The sequence below is a fragment of the Macaca nemestrina genome, chromosome 8, assembly GCF_043159975.1.
Source record: "Macaca nemestrina isolate mMacNem1 chromosome 8, mMacNem.hap1, whole genome shotgun sequence".
Taxonomy (NCBI): Eukaryota; Metazoa; Chordata; class Mammalia; order Primates; family Cercopithecidae; genus Macaca; species Macaca nemestrina.
This window is the reverse complement of record NC_092132.1, coordinates 140,938,793-140,956,124: the sequence shown is the minus strand read 5'-3', so window position 1 is coordinate 140,956,124 and position 17,332 is coordinate 140,938,793. Positions and strand designations below refer to the sequence as shown.

Genomic DNA, 17,332 nt, shown 5'->3' with positions numbered 1-17,332 from the left:
AATTTGGTAAAAATAATAAATCCATAAATAGAAGAACCTCAGCAAAGTCCAAACACAAGAAACATGAAGAAAATGATACTGAAACATATAATATTCAAATTCTCTAAAAGCAATAAAGATGTTAAAAGCAAACATAAAAATGACACATTATATACAAAAGAACAAATGTAAAAATATGACCTTTTTTTTGGCAGGGGGAGTCAGGAACAATGCACGTGAGAAGAGCTGAACAACATCGTAGTGTACTAAACTTTTAAAAAATTTAAAAACTTACCAACCTAGAATTTTATCTCCAGTGAAAATATCTCACAAAGTGAAGGCAAAGTAAATACTTTCTCAGAAATATGAAAGCTGAAATAGTTCCTCACTGGCAGAGTTCCACCCTGAGACCCGTTAAAGAAAATCCTTCAAGAAAAAGGAAAAGAGTGAAACTGAAATACAAATCTATACAAAAGAATGATGTCACAGAAAATGACAATTATGTGAGTAAATGCTTATATTAGTTTTCTAGGACTGCTGTAACAAAGCACTTCAAACGGGGTGTCTTAAACGACAGAAATTTATTGTTTCACAGTTCTAGGGGCTAAAAGTTCAAAACTGAGGTGTTGACAGGGCCATATTTTCTGTGAAATATTTAGGGAAGAAGTATGCCTTGCTTCTTTGTAGCTTCTGGTGTTTGCTGGCAATTCTCATCTTCCTCAGCTTGCAGATGCATTACTACAATTGAGGTAGGAAGCGGGATAGAACTCCAGAGGTGGGGCTTGGAAACTGGAGCAAATTGAGGACTAGTTAAAAGAGGGATGAAGTGGAAGCAACTTTTCATAAAACATGCCCAGCAGTGTGCCATGTCAGCTTACCATTGCCATGGCAAGACCTGGGAGTTACTACCCTTTTCCATGCAATGATCCAACAACCAAAGTTACTACCCTTTTTTTTTTTTTTTTAAAGAAATTTCTGCATAAACTTCCCCTTAATCTGCAGGTGATTAAAGGTAAGTATAAACATGACTGCAGAACTGCTCTGAGCTGCTAGTCTCTGCCAAGGGGGGGGGTAGTCCTCCTCTGCAGAAACAGTCACAGAGCTGTAACACTGCCAGAGCTGGAACATAGCCACTTCAGTAAAGCTGTTTTCTTCCACCACTGGTTCATCCTTGAATTCTTTCCTGGGGAAGCAAAGAACCCTCCCAGGCTAAGCCCCCGTGGCTAAGCTCCAATGTGGGGCTCACATTTAATTGGAGATCCACTCTACTTTAGGATGGTAACTTCTTAACATGGTATCTGTGGTGATCCTGTTTCTCTTGCAGTTAAGACTTCAGCATATCGGCCGGGCGCGGTGGCTCAAGCCTGTAATCCCAGCACTTTGGGAGGCCGAGACGGGCGGATCACAAGGTCAGGAGATCGAGACCATCCTGGCTAACATGGTGAAACCCCGTCTCTACTAAAAATACAAAAAAAAAAAAAAACTAGCTGGGCGAGGTGGCGGGCGCCTGTAGTCCCAGCTACTTGGGAGGCTGAGGCAGGAGAACGGAGTAAACCCGGGAGGTGGAGCTTGCAGTGAGCTGAGATCCGGCCACTGCACTCCAGCCTGGGCGACAGAGCGAGACTCTGTCTCAAAAAAAAAAAAAAAAAAAAAATTCAGCATATCATTTGGGGGAATACAGTTGAACCCACAACAAGACATACGGATGTTTTTCTTAGTATTCAAATTTCTGTAAAAGCTAATTGACTTGAAAATAATGCAACTTGGATTTATTCTACTTAATGACTCCAGGCATTCTGTTAAATAGGTATAATTGTTTCTATGTTGAAGTTATTTAAGTTTAAAAACTATATATTCATGGATGCTATTTTTTTTATTTGATTTAGTTTTAGTTGAGCTCTGGAGAAAATCTAGCCAGTACCTACATCACTGATGTGAACCCTTGCATATTGTAAATAGATTAAAGCCACAGCATTTAAAAAATTCCTTAAAAATAAGTTGGTCACTCAAAAATATGTAGCTAAACAGAATGAAGTATTAAACTAAATGGAGACCCTCAGGAGTATAACAGATTCCATGGACAAGAAAACGCTTCTGGCTCAATGGTTTGCTTCAGTTTGTGACAGAGAACTTGTGTAATATACACACAAGTAGTGAATGAAGAATCTCACAGACTTCCAGATAAAAAAATGTGAAGTCAGACCTTAAAATACCAAATGGATTATTGTTTTCTCCCAACAGTCTCTGTCCCTACAGATTTCATCTCATAGTGACTACATTTCATTAATTAGAACAGGAGACAGGAGAGTAAAGAAGGTATTTTTTTTTGAAATTTTGTTGTTTGAAAATTGTAAAACGTTGCAATCATAATGCCCCTGTGTATACTGTCTGCTAGGCTTTATTGCCTGATTGCCTTCTGCTACATGCATTAGCACTACTACCCTTGAAAGACACACACACACACACACGCACACATAAATATACATCGTGGAACTTTTGGTTTAACCACCCAGCCATGGTTTCCAGGGTCGTAAACCATTTAAGTCAAAAGCAATCACCAGTGCCCTAGACACCACCCTCATAAAAACAGAGAACTCCCTGGCCTGGGTCAGAATGTGCCTCTTCCATGCTCCATGGACTCTTGGAAAAATATTTTTATTACGTAATTCCTAGCACCTGGAAATGCTGTATTTTGTGGAGAACTAGAGGGAATTTTAACTTGTCATAATCTCACAGGGGAGATCTCAACATTTCAAAAGAGAGCTCCCACTTTCATTATCACAGAACCATTTCAGTCAGAATGCCGTAAGAGATTGTACAGAAGAAAAATGGCCTAGAAGGGTTGATTTCACAAAAATTAATAGAATAATAAGACAAAGCAAGAATAAGGTAAATTCAGAATGGAAATAGGCTTTGATAACGCTTCTAAAATTATTTTTGAAACAGCATTAGCTGTTTGGAATACTAGTCACAACTTAAGCCTTGAGAACAATTAAAATCCATCTAAGTCAGCTTGTGATTTAAATGTGCAGCAAACAGTAATGAAGTGGAGCAAAGGAAAATGCAAATTTCTTCAAAGGCAATTTGAAGATTCTCAACATTTTATAGACCACCTTAATAGACATAGCTATCCAAATGTGTATTTTTGTTTGCATTTTAATTGCAATGAGTCATTTAAGCTGCCATTCCAGCTTGCCCAGCATACAAAAAGTCACAGGCTATTTCAAACTCAGTAGTTTTCCAGAATTCCATGAGCTTTTGGAAGATCTTCTTGTGCTGTATGAACAAGAAGCTCAGCAGTCTTTAAGTAAAACACCAGAATCATCTGCACAATCCAGTGAAACAATTGTTTGGGATGTTCACACAGGCTCAAATCCTAATCATCAGGAAAAAGATTCATCTAGTAATGAGAAACAAACTATTAGTCTGCCAGTTTCTACTAGCAAATCAAGGAAAGATTCTACAGAACCAAAGGCACGTGTGGAAAGTATGGAAAAGAAAACAGTTTAGTTCAGAATAGAAATGAACGTTCTGATGACGGTTTCAAATATGAGCTTCATAGACAAAAAGATGCCTGACAAAGAGCCAAATTCTGAAAATAATCGTAGTAGTAGTGATTTAGTCAATGGACACAGTGAGGTAGAGGAAACACCTTTAGTTTGATCAGATCCTGCTTTGAAAATTGATGCAAACAGAATCAGGACAGAAAATGGTTCCATTTTACCTAGTGTTGTGCCACAAGAATACAATACCTTACCGGTATCTCAGGCACCTTCCAAACCAAATCTGACAAGTGAACATACTTCATATGGTTTGATTTTAACAAAACCAGTTACCTTGATGAACAATATCTTAGTAGGCCCAAATGCAGGAAATTTCTTACTGATAGATGCCTGTTCTGATCAAGATAACGTGTGTAAAATATTAGTGAAAAGATGTGGCAAATGCCTGACCACCTACTGTAATGCAGAGGCAATTGAGGCTCATCTTGACTGATAAAAATGTTTCACAAAGATCTGTCAATCAAGCAGTAGTGTGAAAAAAGCACTATAAAAATGCATCATCAGTTTGCTATTTCCCTGATGGCCTTAATTTTAGAGTGGTCTCGGATTACTAAAGATAAAGACAAAACACGTTTTCTAGAATGAACTCAGAGGAGATGGAGTGGCTTAGACTCTAAAAGGGTTATTATAAAACTCCCGAAGTACCAGTTCTCCAGAAAACCACATTTTAAAAAGTTTATGATGATTAATAGCAGCAGCATGTTCAGTTTCGCTTATATGAGAAACATGTTTAGGCAACTCGGTGGAAAACCAGCTAAGGCTATACAGAAAGGGAAAAGTTAACCCATTATTAGAAAGTGTGTGTGGGGTGTGGGGCTCGTTTACAATAATTATCAATTTAAAGTATTTTATTCTACAACAATCTAAAACAGGGATAAAAAGAACAAAAGGGCAAACTGTTTAAAAGTGGATCTCCTAATGCCCCAATGTCCGATATTCCAGTTACTCTAAATAATAAAATCTTCATTCAAGGCAGATAATCTCATAAGACCCTATTATATTAGAGCTTCTTGAATGAGGCTACTATCGAAGTGGGAAATTTCTTCCAGGTAGCATCTATATTTTATTAAATTAGGATTTCCAGGTCATGATAGATCAGATTTTTTTTTTTTTTTTAATTTCCTCGTTCGTCTTGAATGAGGCTACTGTGGAAGTATGGATTTTCTTCCAGGTAGCATGTGTATTTTATTAGGATTTCCAGGTCATGATAGATGAGATGATTTCTTTTTATTTCCCGGTTTTATCATCAGCATTCACTATGCAATGATGATGATTATAAGTCAATTCCAAATTTAAATTTGTTTTTGTTACGTGCCCTACATTAGGCTGTGGAATTTACATTTAGGTAACTAAATACAACTCATAACCAAGTTTTAAAATCTTTAAGATCAGCTAAAAAATGTTTTCCATATTTTTTGATACTGAAATGTAATGATTTTTATTTCAGTTCATTCTAAAAGTATGCCTTGTAATAAAAAGTCTATTTGTAAAAAAAAATCCATCTACATCAGTTGGCACGCAAACCTATTAATTGAAGTTAATTCTGTAATTGACTCTAAATTGCGGGGATTGCCACGATAAGAAAAAGAAAGTAATACAACTAAATGCATGGCTTTATAAGCTGAATACTTCGAGACCACAGAACAGTTAGGAGGGAATCAGCAGGTTTGGTAAGGAAGCCAGGGTATAATAAGACTAGATGAGGTTTTCATTAAAGGCTTAGTGTTGGGAGCCATACTGTGAGGAAGATCATTGGGAGAAGTCCTCATATTGACCTCATATTTAGAATTAACTGCCAACCCAAACTTCTGATAGGCCAAATGCCCAAATTAAACTCCCACTTCTTGTGGATATCGTAGATATGCTAATCCTGAAATTTCTTCTCAGCTCTATCAATGTTGTTAGTTTTATCATATAAAATCCAGCTAATTTTATATTTTTGCTTACTAAAAGCACCCAAATCAGTCCCTCACATAGGTGTAAACAATTCCACTCTTAGAAATCAAGAATTTGCTAGTCTTTGTATCATAAAGTTTTTAATGAGAAGCACATTTTATCCTTTACCCTACAAAGGTTTCTTTGGGTTTTATTCTGATCAACATGCAATATACAGAATACTTTCTCACCATTATTAGGGTAGAACCACCTTTTCAACTTAGGACACCGTTTAGTAGATGTGAAATGGAATATAGAAAGATAGAATTCTTGAACAAAGCTTCAGTGCTTGCTGCCTTAACTAATGTCCTCCCCTCAGCTTACTGCCCCTATGACAACTTGCAAGAGACTGATTTTGTTTTATTGTGCTTATGTAGTTAGATTATGAGGCTGATCATTCAGTGTCCATCAGATTGTACATTGTTGAATCCTCTCTCAAGTTGCCCCAATACCATTTGTGACCAGAGGAAGAGAAAAACATTCAACTAGTAAATCCAATTTCTTTTGCAAAAAAGACTCATAGTTCTGATAAAGAGTCATTGCAATACCTGTTTCAGCATTTAGAAAACATGTTTCTATTTGTATAGCACCTCTGGGAACCTAATGCAGTAATATTGCCTTCTTTTCCATTTGTCCCTGATCTAGATACTATATTTTTTATGCATCCCACCTGCTATTAAGTATTTTACAATTATAGATTTATGCCCTTTTATTCTGTCCCATCTCACCTTGCTAGCAAATTTTTATTTGCTTTATTTTTTTCATATCAAAGCTTCCAGGCTACTTGCATTACAAGGCCACATGGAATGTTCTTTATTCTCTCAAATTCTCAAAGGGATGTGGATGGTAATGTGTGATTTTAGTTATTCTGTCCTTACGCATATCAGTTAACCTTCCATTATCCTTCTTTCAGAAAAGGATTGTAAACAAGATGCCTTCATTTAATTTTTAAAAATCTAGCCCAAAAAAGTCATAAATAATCTAAACTAAACCTACATTTAAAAAATTCCAAATTTGCTCCTTATGGCACAAAATAGCCTTCATCTTCCAAAGTAAAGTCACAGGCCAACTCCAAGTTCAAACATGCACATAATCCTGGACATGGATAGCTATTGTTATTGACAGTTCCTGAGACATGCATCATTTGTTAAGCCTCTTTTACTTGAAATAGGACTGTCATTCTAGAACAAGTATCTTGATCATAAGAAAATCTTTCCCCTGAAAGATCAGGCCATGTGGCTCAAAGGGTTTCTCAGAGACCATAAGGAACTTTTCATACTAAATTACTTTTTGGACCTCCTAAAAGGTTGTGTGAGGTCCCCTAAGGATATTCTCCTCTAAACTCATAGAAGCCAGAAGAAGGCACACAAGAGCAAAAAAGGTAAGATGACAGAAATAGTGAAATACAATTCTTAGGCTTCCAATTTTTCAATGTGGCTCAATAGTATTGTCAACCAGCACAATTTGGAAAGCTCATAATGCAGGCAATCTTTCAAGGAAAAGATGCAGATCAGTCTTCACCATGACTGCATTTTGTAGATACATGACTTGATTTTATCCAGAAGAAGACATGACTATACTTTACCTACCTACCTCATTCAGAATCTGCTGGGATGCTGGAATGACATGGTGTATTAGTCTGTTTTTATGCTGCTGATAAAGACATACCTGAGGCTGGGAAGAGAAAGAGGCTTAATGGATTTACAATTCCACATGGTTGGGGAGGCCTCACAATCATGGTGGAAGGCAAAGAGGAGCAAGTCATGTCTTAAGTGGATGGCAAAGAGCTTGTGTAGGGAAGCTCCCAATTTTAAAACCATCAGATTTTGTGAGACTTATTCACTATCATGAGAATAGCACAGGAAAGACCCGCTCCCATGATTCAATCACCCCCAACTGGGTGCCCCCCATGACACATGGGAATTATGGGAGTTACAATTCAAAATGAGATTTGTGTGGGGACACAGCCAAACCATATCATTTCATCCCTGACCCCTCCCAAATCTCATGTCCTCACATATTACAACCAATCATGCCTTTTCAACAGTCTCCCAAAGTTTTAACTCATTGCAGTCTCATCTGAGACAAGGCAAGTCCCTTCTACCTATGAGCCTATAAAATCAAAAGCATGTTACTTCCTAGATAAAATGGGGGTACAGGCATTGGATAAATACACCCATTCCAAATAGTAGAAATTGGCCTAAACAAAGGGACTACAGGCCCCATGCAAGTCCAGAATCCAGCGGGGTAGTCAAATCTTAAAGTTCCAAAATGACCTCCTTTAACTCTATGTCTCACATCCAAGTCATGCTGATGCAAAAGGTGGCTTCCTATGGTCTTGGGCATGGGAACTGTGGCTTTGCAGGATACAGTCTTCCTCCAGCTGCTTTCACAGGCTGGCATTGAGTGTGTCTGGCTTTTCCAGGCACACAGTGCAAGCTGTCAGTGGATCTACCATTCTGGGGTCTGGAGGACAGTAGGCCTCTTCTCACAGTTCCACTAGGCAGTGCCCCAGTAGGGGCTTTGACCCCACATTTCCCTTCCACACTGCCCTATCAGAGGTTCTGCATGAGGGCCCTGCCCCTGCAGCAAATTTCTGCCTGGGCATCCGGCATTTCCATACATCCTCTGAAGTCTAGGCAGAGGTTTCCAAACGCTGGTCATTGACATCTGTGCACTGGCTGACTCAACACCATGTGGAAGCTGCCAAGGCTTGGGGCTTGTACCCTCTGAAACCATGACCAGAGCTCTATGTGCGCCCCTTTCAGCCATGGCTGGAGTAGCTTGGATGCAGGGCACCTGGTTCCTAGGCTGCACACAGCATGGGGACCCTGGGCCTGGCCCACAAAACCATTTTTTCTTCCTAAACTTCCAGGCCTGTGATGGGAGGGTGTGCCACAAAGGTCTCTGATATGCCCTGAAGACATTAATCTTGGGCGTTAACATTAGGATCCTTGCTACTTGTGCAAATTTCTGCAGCTGGCTTGAATTTCTCCTCAGAAAATGGGATTTTATTTTCTATTGCATTGTCAGGCTGCAAATTTTCCCTTTTATGCTCTGCTTCCCTTATAAAAATAAATGCCTTTAACAGCACCCACGTCAGTTCTTGAATGCTTTGCTGCTTAAAGAATTCTTCCACAAGATACCCTAAATGATCTTTTTCAAGTTCAAAGTTTCACACATCTCTAGAGCAGGGGCCAAGTGCTGCCAGTCTCTTTGCTAAAACATAACAAGACTCACCTTTGCTCCAGTTCCTCTCTTCATCTCCATCTGAGACCACCTCAGCCTGGAACTTACTGTTCATATCACTATCAGCATTTTTGTCAAAGCCGTTCAACAAGTCTCTGGGAATTTCCAAATTTTCCCACGTTTTCCTGTCTTCTTCTGAGCCCTTCAAACTGTTCCAACCTCTGCCTGTTACCAGTTCCAAAGTCGCTTCCATGTTTTTCGGTATCTTTTCAGCAACACCCCACTCTATTAGTACCAATTTACTGTATTAATCCATTTTCAAGCTTCTGATAAAGACATACCACAGACTGGGAAGAAAAAGAAGTTTAATGGACTTACAGTTCCAAGTGGTTGGAGGGGCTTCATGATCATGGCAGAAGGCAAGGAGGAGCAAGTAACATCATAAATAGAGGGCGGCAGGCAAAGGGAGAGCTTGTGTAGGGTAACTTCTATTTTGAAAACCATCAGATCCTGTGAAATTTATTCACTATCACGAGAACAGAATGGGAAAAACCCACCCCCATGATACAATTACCTCCAACTGGGTTCCTCCCATGATGTGGGAATTGTGAGAGCTATGATTCAAGATGAGATTTGGGTGGGTACACCCCAAACCACATCACATGGTGATTTTAAAAAATCAACTGTTGTGACTTCCTTTTTCTTTTTTTGAGAAACAGGGTCTTCTTTTGTTGCCTAGGCTGGAGTGCTGTGTGCTATGGCATGATCATGGCTCACTGCAGCCTTGACCTTCTGGGTTAATGGGACTCCTCACCTTAATCTCCTGAGTAGCTGGGACTGCAGGCTCATACCGACATGCTTGGTTATTTTTTAAATTTTATGTAGAGACAGGATCTTACTATGTTATCCAGGCTGGTCTCAAAATCCTGGGCTGAAGCAGTTCTCCAACCTCAGCCTCCAAAAATGTTGGGATTACAGGCACGAGCCACTGCGCCCAGCCTACTTGCATTTTTGAGAGAGGACTGATAAGTTACTCAGATCAAAAGTCTTGCTGAAAACAACAAAATCTTAGGATAAAATAAATTTCAAATGCCTCTTTTAAAGAAACTAAGATTTCACAACCTTAAATAAACTTACTGGATGAAATTGAAGGGAAAACAAAAACTCAGAGCTGTAGGTAAACCAAGAAGCCAAGCCATATTGCCAAGGGGTATCCACTGGTGCTGGCGTTTTTAAACTTGTTTTCATGATGTGTGTACCCTCCATTACCTCTTCATTTCTCACTACTTTCCCATACTCTTTCTGTGCTAGGTACACTGGTCTTTGTGAATACTTTGTAATTGTACTGGTAATAACTATAGCACAGACAGGATAGTAGTGCAAAGAATTAACGTATTCAGAATAAAATAAACTACCAACTAATAAGTCTGAGGTCTTCAGTCCATGAAAATAAATGCCCAGCATTAGTGGCTAAATTCTCTGGCATAGAGTGAAGAAGCATCCAATCATACTTCATTATTTCTATTCTCACCCTTTGCAATTGTGTGCTAGCCAATGACTTCCATAAGGAGGGAAGGGCTTGTCTAAAATAGGTACTCTATTTTAGTATTAAAATTTTTTGTTCATTCATACCCTTAAAAGCATGTGTATCTAATTTTCATGTTGCTATATCAAGTGAATGTTATCATGTGAGCTTTACAGAATGCTCATGGCTGATAGATGCTGACATGGTTTGGCTGTGTCCCCACCCAAAAAATTCGTTTTGAATTGTAATCCAAATTTTCATCCCCATGTGTTGTGGGAGGGACCTCCTGGGAGGTGATTAGATCACAGGGGCAGTTACCCCATGGTGTTCTTGTGATAGTGAATTCTCACAAAATCTGATGGCTTTATAAGGGGCTTTTCCTCCCTTCACTCTGCACTTCCCTCTCTTGCTGCCATGTGAACAAGGATGTCTTTGGGTCCCCTTCTGCCATGACTGTAAGTTTCCTGAGGCCTCTTTAGCCATGCAGAACTGTGAATTAAACCTCTTTTTATAAATTACCCAGTCTCAGGTATGTCTTCATAGCAGCATAAGAACAGACTAGTACAGATGCCCTTTTCCATCAGGAATTGCCCTAAGCAAGAGAAAGATGCTCTAACCAAGTTTGCATCCTTTTTCTTAAGACAGTTCACATCCAATGACAGGTAGATGCAGAGGTACAAAGACGTTGCCATTATCCAAAGGGCCATCCCAGACTCAAATTTCCCCATTGAGTCTACTGTGGTCTCTGTGGTCAATGTAACATGGTTCAAATCCTCACTTTTGCTTATTCAACTATTCCTGCTGCCTCACATATGCTGGTCCTAAATGTACTTCTCAATTAACCTCTTGCTGACAAATCTCATATTAGAATCTCTTTCCAGGAAACCTTATCTAAGATAGTTGGTACCAGACATTGTCCTGGAAACAGGCATCATAATAAAATTTGGTAAACTGGATCACCCACTGGTTGGATGGCAATAACACCCTGATGGCTTGGTTTTCTACTGGCGTGCTGTAGTGTGAAGTGGTTAATATTATCACTAGATGGGATGCCACTGAAATGGAATGCAATTGCTTTCAGTTATTTGAGGAGTGTAGGATTAGAAATAATTTTAAGGACTAAGAAAACAGATGACAGTTGTTGAATTAAATTATGCATTGAAAAAAGACAACAAAAAACTAGATATGATTATCAGCAATTTAAGGCAAAGTGTGAAAATCAGAGGTCCCTTGGTAGTATACAAAATAAAAACAAAACCCTCGTCTTTTGAAGACAAAGCTGACGATCAGGCCCAGGACTTGATTTTTAAAGTAGTTGATCTCTAGAGAAGATTCAGTTCTCAACCCCAGCAATCCAAAGCCCTAATTTAGAATCAGAAAACTGAAATGTGGGATTCAGACATGTAGGTCAATGCACTTGAGAACCTTTGTCATATCAATGGCTCATACTTCTCTCTCCTTGCTTGAAAATTATGCAGAAGCCTCTGTCTTGAGAACCATTTTGCTCCCAACCCCAGACTCTGCCCCTATCTTTCCTCCTGGCCACTGGAATGATAATTAAGGTTAAATCGCAGCATAATCCAGGTGAGGAAGTGCTGGATTGGTTAAGGGAAGAAAGGAATTTTGTACTAAAAGAGTTGTAGGAGTGGCCGGGCGCGGTGGCTCAAGCCTGTAATCCCAGCACTTTGGGAGGCCGAGACGGGCGGATCACGAGGTCAGGAGATCGAGACCATCCTGGCTAACACGGTGAAACCCCGTCTCTACTAAAAATACAAAAAAAAAACTAGCCGGGCGAGGTGGCGGGCGCCTGTAGTGCCAGCTACTCCGGAGGCTGAGGCAGGAGAATGGCGCAAACCCGGGAGGCGGAGCTTGCAGTGAGCTGAGATCCGGCCACTGCACTCCAGCCCGGGCTACAGAGCAAGACTCCGTCTCAAAAAAAAAAAAAAAAAAAAAAAGAGTTGTAGGCACTAGGCAATATGTATTATCAGCAGGAATTGGAAGAGGATGCGTGGTATTAGAACACAATGACATCAGATTAGGGCGGCTTCAATAATAAAACTGGATGAGGAAGACATCCAGTTAACATAAAAACACTGTCAAAAGCAAAAATGAAAAACAATGGTACACACTTAATGCAATAGAATGTGGAGTAAGACATAAAATACTCCAGAGAAATAGGCAGACTAGAATGGGGCACACTGCATAAGACTGGGAAATCTACCAGTCAACTATATTCTATAGATAGACCCAGGAAAACTGACAAGTACCACAGTTGCCATAGTTGTAAATTATTTTCTGGTGAGAGTTTTACCAATAGATGATGGAACCTGAAAATAATAAAATGAAGGTGGTAATAGAAATGAAGAGATAAATAGAAAATTTGTCATTAGGCTAGACAGTGATTTTTAACTGTAAATAGTGAAATGAATACAAACATCATATAAATGTTAAAGTTATAATCCAGGAGTCTGTAAAGTCCTGATAAGATAAGGGGCTCCAGGTCACAGAGAACAATTATTCTGAGGGACGACTAAACACAGACCACCTACTGGCACAACATCCTGTTCCCAAATACCTCCTTAAGCATGTAGCCCCAGCAGTTCAAACTTGGTCCACACTTGGCCCCTCCAGCACAATCCTATTAAAACTTCCCTCTAGCCCCTGACTCTTCACAGAGAGCAGCCCATTGCACTCTTGTAACATATTTTCATACTTTGTCTTATAAATCTGCCTTTCTTTACCTAAGACTGCCTTGGTAAATTCTTTTGCTACTGACAACACTCGCCCCAGCCAGTCCAAAGGCTGGACACGCCAAGAGCTCTGGAGATAGGTTTCAGGTTATGGTGTTTCTAGGAGTAAGAGAGATGGGCAAACATTGAGTTTCTTAATCTGAACAACAACAAAAAAGAATCAAGGATGAAAAATAAATCAAATTCAGGAAGCTTAAGGTCATTGCACCAATAAAAAGTCAGAATCCCTTGCTTAGTTTCTGGACCTGAGCCAATTCTCAGACCCAGAACCATTGCCCTCAGGGAGAACCTTGACACACCATAGCAAATGTACATTGAAGTGATTTCCTCAAGTCATCCGCAAAGGAAATACAACATTAACTTGAGTATATGCTGGGAGAAGAACACTCAAACATTTCAACGACTTCTGGATACAGAGTATAAGTACATTATCCAGGGAAACCAAAGCATTATCCTACCCCTCCCCTACATTAAAGAGGGATTATGGAGACCAGATAATAATTGGAGTGTTGACCAAAGTCTGGTTCAAAGTGGATTTGTGGGTTCTGTGTGTGAATGAAGTGCCTATTTCTCTGATCCTTGTGTGTAATTGGAGTGAACATATTGTATCCTTGGTGAAACATAACTTTTTTGGCCTAGAGGGTAAGACTATTGTAGTGGTATGTAAATCTAGCCAAACTAATAAAATCTGTACTGTATCACAGGTAGAATGGCAGATATTAGTGTTCTTCTCTTCAGTGACCTAAATGATACTGGGACAATGGTCCTCATTACATCCTCATGTAGTTTGCACAATCTGGCTCATAGGTTCTGGGTGATAACAGTGGACTAATATAAACCTAAACGAGGAGAAGCCTCATTTGTAGCTACAGTGATAAAAGTGATGTTGTTGCCAGACTTGCCAGTGAAGCCTTGAGTAACTAATACGTGACTGACGATCTGGCATAACTTCTTCCGGTACTATCAGGAAGGAAATTAAAAGAATTTTTCATACCACAGTGACATTACACATTCAAAGTCTTACTGAGTTCTACATTGATTCTTCTCTCTGTCATAATATAGTCAGAAAAGGCCCGCTCCAGCAACACATCCTGTGTAACATGAGTCCAGTTTACCAATGACATCCATTATTTTTTTTTTTTTTTGAGACAGTCTCACTCTGTTGCCCAGGCTGGAGTGCAATGGCACAATCTCACTTCACTGCAACCTCTGCCTCCCAGCTTGAAGCAATTATCCTGCCTCAGCCTCCTGAGTAGCTGGGATTGCAGGTATCCGCCACCACACCCGGTTAATTTTTGTATTTTTAGTAGAGAATGGGTTTCACCATGTTGGCCAGGCTGGTCTCGAACTCCTGACTTCATGATCTGCCCGCCTCGGCCTCCCAAAGTGCTGGGATTACAGGTGTGAGCCATAGCGCCTGGCCAAAATCCATTAATCTTAAATGAGAAAGATGTGGCAAATATGTTGGAGGCTTTGGGTAGATACATGAACTCACTCCTGAAACTGGAAAATAATCCCTGTGAAAATTGGAGTGTCCTTCATGTGAACATATTCTGTGGTAGGCCACTCTAACTTTCCTTTAAGGCTTAAGGCAGTCATTCCCAGCTAATGAATATCTAGCAATTGTATCATAGTTCAGCTTTTCAGCTTTTCCTTTTGCTCAGTCTTGTTTTCTTTACTGCCTTACAGCTGTTTCTGAGTGCACTTCCAATAAAGTTCCTGCATGAAATCCCTGTCTCAGAAATCTGTTTCCATAGGAGAGAATCCAGAACATTTAAATGTTTCTAAATAGTGCTTGCTGTGACGTACTTGAAAGCCTTAGAGATCTCCAGGACACTGGTATTTCTCCTTGGTAGTTCCTAATGAAATAGAACACAACCAGCTTGGCAGAGTTGTGTTTGATCACTTTGTGACTATAACTTTTCTAATATATAAAATGACCTAATTGATTTTAGAAATTAGCTATTTGGCTAACATTTTAAAGTCAATATTAATACAATCAATACTCTGTTACACATTTTAATGTAAATTAATGTAACAGAACTATGGTTTTACAGAACTAATTGATTCACAGTTTTATTCTAGATAAGGGAATAAAATGTTCTCATGGGAAAAATGCTACATATACATTGGAAAAACTGCTACACATAAATTCCAGATAATTTAAAATCTAACTATGATGTGGTTAGTTATTAAAATTAAAAATTTTAAAATATGTATGATCATGGATTGGACCTATAATCATGGCTTGGGAGCACACCGGCACATAAGTGGCTGTAATGCTGATAAGATGCAGCTTAAGCTACATCATTAATAAAATACAAAGAGGCTTATCTCACTAAGAGTCTGGACAAGTGGCATGTAACATATACTTAGGGAGTTGAAAAGCGGGTCAAATTACAATGAAATTACCTCTTAAAGATTAAATTCTGAAGAAGGGTAGTGTTGAAAAATCGGCCAAGAAGGATTGTGGAACCGGAGAGTATGTCTTCCTTTTGTTAAGACAAGGATACATTAAAATTAAATATAGTGTTTCCCTCAAATTCTCCTCAACTACCATTAGAAGAGCAAACAAAAGTTCTGCACCATAATAATACATTTTTTTGTGAATCCAAATATTTTATAGCCCGTATACTCTGAAAAGTCTTAGTGTGAGCTATTAAGAAATCTGTGGTTAAACAAAGGAGTTTGCTGAGTTGATGAATCAATTTGAAATAAGTTCCTAAGATTAAATCTAATCTCTCTGCTTTATTACACAAGTGTAAGGTTTTCGTGAGTCCTTCCAGAAAAAAAAAAAAAATGAACACTCATTTGTTTTAGTAAGGCTGTCTCAAGCATTTTTTTGTGTGTTTTTTTGGCTTTCTATAATATATCCTTCATAATGTGATAGTAATGATATTATCTGTAATGAGTATGCAGTTTATTTACATAAATTAATATAATACACATTGAAGCATAACAATGAAATTAACATTTTTGAAACTGCCACTGAGCCTTATCAGCTGCAGCTGATGTTCCTTCTGGCTCCTAACAAGGCTGATTCACCCCTTCCTCCCCAGAGGCTGAGTTTTGTGGACATGATTTTGCTTGAGTTTATAGTTTCCCCTATATTAATAGATCTTTAAAACACTATCTGCAACTTACTTTCTAAACATCATTTGATGTATCCATGTTGATATGTTTGACTGAGACGTATCCATGTTGATATGTTTGACTGCAATTCAGTCATTTTAATTACACTGAAATACGTGATTTTAAGTGACTTTTTGTAGAATATATAAATCTTTTACTATCTAACTCGAAAATGTGACTTTAAATTGGATTGTTTAGACAACATACATTTGGAATACTTACATATAATTGAGTTTCAATGTCCAATCATGTTATTTGTTTTGGGTTTATCCAGCCTGTTTATACCTTTTTCTTCTTTTCCCATGTTTTGAGACTATTTATATGCTCCAACTTTACTTCACTATTGCCCTTTTATTTAGTTTTTAGGGATTGCTCAAAGGTTTCAACTTACTAACTCAGTTGTCTTTTAAATAATATTGTTTCTTTAGTTGTAAAGCAGGAACCTTATAACATTATGCCTTTTCTGTCCTTTTTGCCATTGCTGTCATACATAGCCTGAGTGACAGAGCGAGACTTCGTCTCAAAGAAAGATGAAAGAACAAATAGGCGCCTGTGGTCCCAGCTACTCCGGAGGCTGAGGCAGGAGAATGGCGTGAACCCGGGAGGCGGAGCTTGCAGTGAGCTGAGATCTGGCCACTGCACTCCAGCCTGGGCGACAGAGCGAGACTCGGTCTCAAAAAAAAAAAAAAAAAAAGAATATGTTAGATATATCACAATATGGTGTCATTGTTTCTGCTTTAAGTAGTCACTTAATTTTTAAAGAAATTAAAAATGCGAGAATATATTATAACTTAAAAACGCTTTAGCTTACCTGTGTATTGATCATTTCTGGCTTTCCTGATTCCTTTGTGCATATGCTAGTTCCCACTGGGCTTTGTTTTCCTTCTTCCTGAAGAACACCTTATAAAATGTTTTGTAGATTTGCAAGTTAAAATCGCCTCAGAGATTTTTGTGTTTATTTATTCATTTGCCTGTAATAGTCTTTATTGCATTAATTTTTGAAATATATTTTAAACCAATTATAGAATTTGAGTTTGACAGTCTTGTTTGTTTCCTTTTCAGCTTTTTAGTGAGATATTATTCTGGCTTACAGTTTTTCCAATGGGAAGTCTGTAATTTTACTTTTTCCTGGGTACAGAATATGCCCTTGCCTCCTTTTTTCTTTTTTTCTTTCTGGGGTTTCTTTGTATGTGGTAATTCGTTTGGGATTCATTTAGCATCTTTGATCTATGGACCATCAATTTTCATCAGATTTTGAA

General features: G+C 38.7%; 1 pseudogene; it reads left to right on the top strand.

Annotated features, from left to right (window-relative positions):
• Window positions 1–344: 344 nt before the first annotated feature.
• LOC105491192 (zinc finger protein 654-like) lies at window positions 345–3,975 on the top strand (annotated as a pseudogene).
• Window positions 3,976–17,332: the final 13,357 nt, after the last annotated feature.